The sequence below is a fragment of the Nesoenas mayeri genome, assembly GCF_963082525.1.
Source record: "Nesoenas mayeri genome assembly, chromosome: 16".
Classification (NCBI taxonomy): Eukaryota; Metazoa; Chordata; class Aves; order Columbiformes; family Columbidae; genus Nesoenas; species Nesoenas mayeri.
Genome location: NC_137562.1, coordinates 6,960,719 through 6,966,718, shown reverse-complemented (window position 1 = coordinate 6,966,718; position 6,000 = coordinate 6,960,719).

The following is a 6,000-nucleotide window of genomic DNA, read 5'->3' as shown; positions in this document are numbered from 1 at the left end:
CATCCAGGTTCACGAGAAGAGGGAAGCCTCAAAATAATACTCAACATGAATAGCATTTGTTATAACTTAAGACCATTCTAGAAGCCAGCATGGAAAGCAATAACTGCTTTTCTCTTTGCAGTAGCTTAAACATAGCTGAGGACTGTTTTGATGTGTGTCCTCTCCCAATTGTCTACTCTTTCCACTAAACCAGCTTTTCTCTGCCTCTGGACAGGTTGTGAAATAATTGTGTAGACAATATTATTTAGAGCAAGTATGCACATATTGATATGCATGTAAGCAAAGCAGAGAGGAACAAAAACTATTAAACTTTAGATTAATTAAGGGTTAGACTAATTCTTATTTTATTGAAAATGGAGACTAGTATGGGAACATTGCACAATAGATCAAATAAATTATGCACAAGCATTAACTAATCCTGGAAAATGCAGAAAATCATGGGCAGAACACCTCCAAATTTTCACTCTGCTCTCACAAGCTTGTTTGTGAAGATGTTCGACCATCTTCGTTGTTTTTCTGGGCTCTTTCTTTACTTGCTGAGCACTCTTTTCAGATACAGTACTGCAAATGAGGAAGGATTACTTCATGCATCCTTCAAGCTATAGTGCTTTCCAAGCCTATCAATGCTATTGTTATTTTGACGCAAAGGTGACGATGTCTATCCCAGGTTCAGTTTGTGACCAGGTACAGTCCCAAACTCTTCACTGTAACATCAGGGGGTAACAACACAAAACTGTAGAAATCCTTTCTATCCCTTCTACAGTGCTTTCATGTCCCTAGGGAAAAATCCACCCCCTTTGGGGGAAATAGGATTTGTGGTAAAGTGAAGACCAAAGGTTCATTTTGGCATGTTTTGATCAAAGCAGTTATAACGTACTTTTTTGCTTTGATGCATTTTGTTTTGAGTTAAATGCATTCATGCAGATAAGCCCTAGGGCATGCAGAATTTGGCCATAGCAAGGATTTGAATGAACACTTTATAAAGTTGAGAAAGATTCTGTTATTTTCTGCAAGTTTTGAATTAAATCACAGTAGAAACTTACATCCTAGGCATCCCTACACATCTGAATTTTACTGCTCCTCCATTTCTGTCAATGCAGCTGAAGGGTATCTGCATGCAGAAAGCTGCTAGAGGGCCAAGGAAGTGGTTATTTGCCTGTATTCACCACTTGTGAGATCACATTTGGGGGCTTGAGTGGGATTCAAGGTCAATAAAGATACTGATGGGCTCCTACATTAGCCCAGTTACTGCCTGGGGACCTCAAGTGCCTCCCACTCAGATAGAACCTGGGGGAGCCGGGTTTGTTCACACTGGAGCAGAGGCCTTAGTGACCTCATGGGTGGTTTTGTGGAAAAGAGACTATGGTTCTTCCTGGAGGTACACGGGTTATCAGCAGCAGCTACAGCTTACAGCAGGGGAAAATCTCACTAGATAGAAGGAGAAAATTCTTTCAAGTGAGAATGTTCAATCACTGGAATAGAGCCTGGGAGAAGTTGTGGAAGATTGGAGATTTTCAAAATTCAACTGGAAAAGGTACTGAAAATGCTGCTGGGAGCTTGGCATTTTCTCTAACTTGGAAGTTAGCTGTGAAATTGGACCAGATGATCTTCAGACGTTTTGTCTAAAACATGTATCATTCTATAATTCTAACATAAGAAATGCATAATAAAGCATCCTTGGAAAGATTTTCCTTCTACAGATCTAGTTTACCATGTGATCCCACAAATAGCTGCTGATGTGCAGCTGTAGGGGCAGTAAACTGTAGCATTAGGGAAAAAAAATGGCCAGGATGGAAAGCAAGCAAGCAAAGCAGTAGTGAAGGGAAGCCTTCTAGAGAGGTGCTGATGCTGGACACATCGAAAGTGTGAATGTGTCACCAGGCACTCCTGATGTTTGTCCTCGATTTTTGTTTTATGCCATGAGCACCACCAGACCCCTAAGGGTTCCCATGTCCCTTTCTTAATGGGCACCATATGGGAACAAGAGATCAGATGATCATCCTGTGCAGTACTAATTGCTGAAGTCCGGATAACATGTAAGGCCTGAGAGCTCTGCAGGGCAATTCAAGGATGGTATGGTAGGTCAGTGCCATGTACAAATGCCAGGCTGATCAGCATCAAGAGTCTGTCCAAGCTTTGGTACAGAAAAAAACCCAAAATCTTAATCTCAGCTTCTGATAAATGTTTCCTTGTTATGATTTCAGTCCTATAGCTCTGTATTTGAAAGACAGACAGAGGAAAAAAGTATTGCAGCAATCACATCTGAGAAGGGAAGAAAGAACATATGGAATGCACATGTAGTTAAGTAGGAGGTGAGGCTTATTGACATTCTTACAGAAATAAGGAAATAACTGAAAAAAAACCCAACTCTTTAACTACTAAAAGCTAGCAATTTTTAATATTTTTTTTCAAGTAATAAATCAAAGAGTGTCTATTTAGCTTTTAAGTCATTCTCAGACTTCAATAAGCTAGGGTTCAATGCAGGCCATGTGGAGTCTTGTAAGTAATAATAGGGCTCACTAAAAAGCCTCCACTAACTCAAAATCATAATTTCTGAACTATTATACACCAGATGTCTTTACTGATATGCCCCTGAACACAGTCTACAACAAGCTGATGTTGGGATGTTGTCTGCCTGTGCTTTTGTGTGGTATAGTAACAAATGTCTATATCTGAGCAAAAGTCCGCTCTGCTGCTGGACGGTTTGGAGGAAAGCAGAACTTCTCCTGGTTTATGTTCTTACTTGAGATGAATAAAAAAAGTAGTTACATTGATGCCAGATCCTCATGGAGCATCAGGAAGTTGTTGCAATTAAATGCAGTGAGGTGAAAGCCATCTTCAGGAATCCACTTTATGGCTGTCTTTTCTCAGTGTAGAAGTGCATTAGTTTTAGCATTTTGCATTTTGGTTTTTGTTGCTTAACTATTGTTTTAAGATTTGGAAATTGGTTTAAACAAGCCAGGAAGAACCAACTAAAACTGCTAAAAACAATGGCCGAACAGGGCTATATACCAGTACGATTCCAGTAGGTAACACCAGTTCAAAAACTATCAATGTACACATAGCCTTGAATTGCATGAGCATCTCAGAATCACCTGCAGTCTGTGGCTGAGGAGGAAAATGAATTCTAGTCTAATGAAGCACAGATCCAGCCATTCGACCACTTATCTCAAGTTTCTTAAGGCAGAAATGTAGCTCTTGCAGTTCATTCTTACCTCTTTGACAGCAGCATGGTGTAAGAATTGTAGATAATCTGTTCAAGTTCAGTGCAGTTTGGGAATTTCAGAGCCAAACTCCAGTGGCTAAAGATTGTTCCGAATAAATGAAAAGTATTTAGGAAATCAGGAAAGGACTTAAACTGTCCTTAAATCTGAATTACAAAATCTTTAATTATTGTGTCATGGGTTTCATTGCAGCTGTGAAATTATATTCAAATTCACACTCCTCCAAACTGCACCACTGGAGTCTGTGCTACTGCAAGAGTTGAGTGGGGTAGTATCATCGTCTTGGTTATTCTTCTCACCACCTCTTGCAAATTTAATGTGAAACAGAGCTCCATTTCTCTTCACTATGAAGTTTTCTTTCTAAAGCTTCTGTCCAATACTGATTGTGTTTTGCTAATATTTGCTCAGTGTTCTGAGCTCCTCTGTAATCCTGTCCACGTGGAAGCGCTGCAGGTACCATGCCACACTAGCTGCATGTCTGAGAAACATTTGCAGGCATAATGTTCCACTCTGGAAGCTAACAAAACTCTTCAGGACAGCTACTTCCCTTTGTCCACTCCTTTTGCAGATGAGTAATTACATGCTGTGGTTTATTCTTCTGAAAATGCACTACTCAAAAGCAGTATTTTTCCCAAGCTTTGGTAGCATTTGTAGAATATGACATCTTCTAACCACATTCAAGATATATATATAAATACAGAAGTATTTGCAAAGTGAACTTGAATTCTGCAAGATATTACAGAATCCAAAAGTAGGAAGATGGATCTGATCCCTACAACACTGGGGTAGCCTCACAGACCAAGAGACGAACAGAGCTTTATGTGGGGGGAGGGGGGCGGGTTATTTCAAGTTGGTGAATTTGGGAAAGGCATTGCCCATTTTTCAGCCTCAGTTTGTTGATGGTGAACCAAAAATGATTATACTGACTTCTGTGAATTGCTTTGAGAACTGTGGATAAATTATGGTGTGTCAGAATGAGCAAGTACTATTCTCCTGGCCTGTAGGGTAGAAGCTCCGCAGTCCTCAAGGAAGCTGAACAGGTTCCCTTCTGGCAATGGTTCAAAAGTAAACAGCCATTCCTGCCTACCTCTCTGTACCTTTGCTAGAAAAGATATGTAACATTAACTACTGGAATAGTGCCATTGTTTCCAACGGATGTTATGATTAGTACTGAGTATTTTGAGGGTAAGGTGTGCTACAAAAATTACCGCAAATTTGGATTTTCAAAAAAGTCACAAATTTTAAATTAATTTCCTTAGATGCAAAAGACATGGATGTGGAAGGCAATGCAACTAATAAGCTTGGCGTAACAAAACTTTGTTATATAAAATCAAGGCTTAAAAGTACTGAGAAGCTATTATTACCAGACAGCTACAGATCATGACGTGCCCATCATGAGTATAATACTCTTAAATCTACCTGGATTTTTTTAATCTTCAGTGCTTTTTCTCTCTCTCTCTTTTTTTATGTAAAAACATGTAATAGAATGTGTGAAGTGGTATGTAACAGTATGCAAAAGTAACTCACACAAACATTTGGATCGTTGTGCAGATAGTCTTGGACTAACCTGCAAATCAATTAAGTCCAGATCAGAGCATTCATGACAACAAATCATTCCCATATGAGGACTTCTCCATAAGTCGGATAAATAAATCTCCATAATGAAAACCAGGACTGCCACTGACCTGAAGTGGTGTTGTCAGAGGAAAGGGACAACGGAGTACTGAAATTAAACTGTATTCATGTGAATTGTTCTTTCAAATGAAACACTTCAGAGCAGCAAAGGCAGCCGGCAACACGTCTGCTATTGCTGCCGCATAGACGAATTTCTGATGTCAATGAGGCATCTCTCACAGGAACTGCATTTCACCACGGTGGGGAATTTGGCCTTATTGTCTTGCAATAAAGAAAATGCCAGACCAGAGATGCTTCACCTGTGGGAAGGTGTAGAATGAGAATGCCAAGACATAGATGGTCACACAGTGAAAGTGGCATGTCGTATTTATGGGCAGTTACAAGAGTGAAGTCTCTGGGGAATCACTGCTTCAATAGCGTTACAGAAATCTTGGATTTTTTTGGTTTGTTGACAGTGTCTCTCAACCACAGACTGCTTCCTTTATGTAGATTGAGCTGCCATTTTCTGTGAAATTGTAACTGAAATAGAAAATTATTATAGTTTTGAGATGCACTTATTATTTTTAGGAGGGAAGGACTGTGTGAAAGTCTACTTAGTTAGGTAATATGTTATACTTTCAACTTGGCACAATTCTGAAATTCAAAACGTTTTATCTTATTTCCTATAAAAAGCAAACTTCTGCCTTTTAGGTAAACGATGTGTTTGAACGTTTTAAACTTTCTGCTGCTTACAACCACTTCTGAAAGATGGCTGGATGAGTTAATAATCTCAAATATACTTAAATTCCTAGAAGATCAGCATAAGCAGGTCAGCAGGTGACAGAAAGTTCATTCACAAGTTTGTCCTTAATGACCCATCCACCACCGTTTGTCATCATTCAAGACAGGCTGCCTCTTTCCACCAAAATCCTCTGAAGAACCTGGGGTTCTTAGGGGAGAAAAGAACAGAATTGTATGGATATGTGAGGAATTAACAGAAAAATTGTGTACAATTCAATTTAAAATTTCACTTTAAAAATCGCAAATCCATAAGATGGCAGACTTCTGTTTTCAGAAAATTAATGGCTTAGTGTTCATATCGCTGTAATACATAAACTTTGAGTAATGTCACTTAGGCTTTACACACACATGCACCTTAATT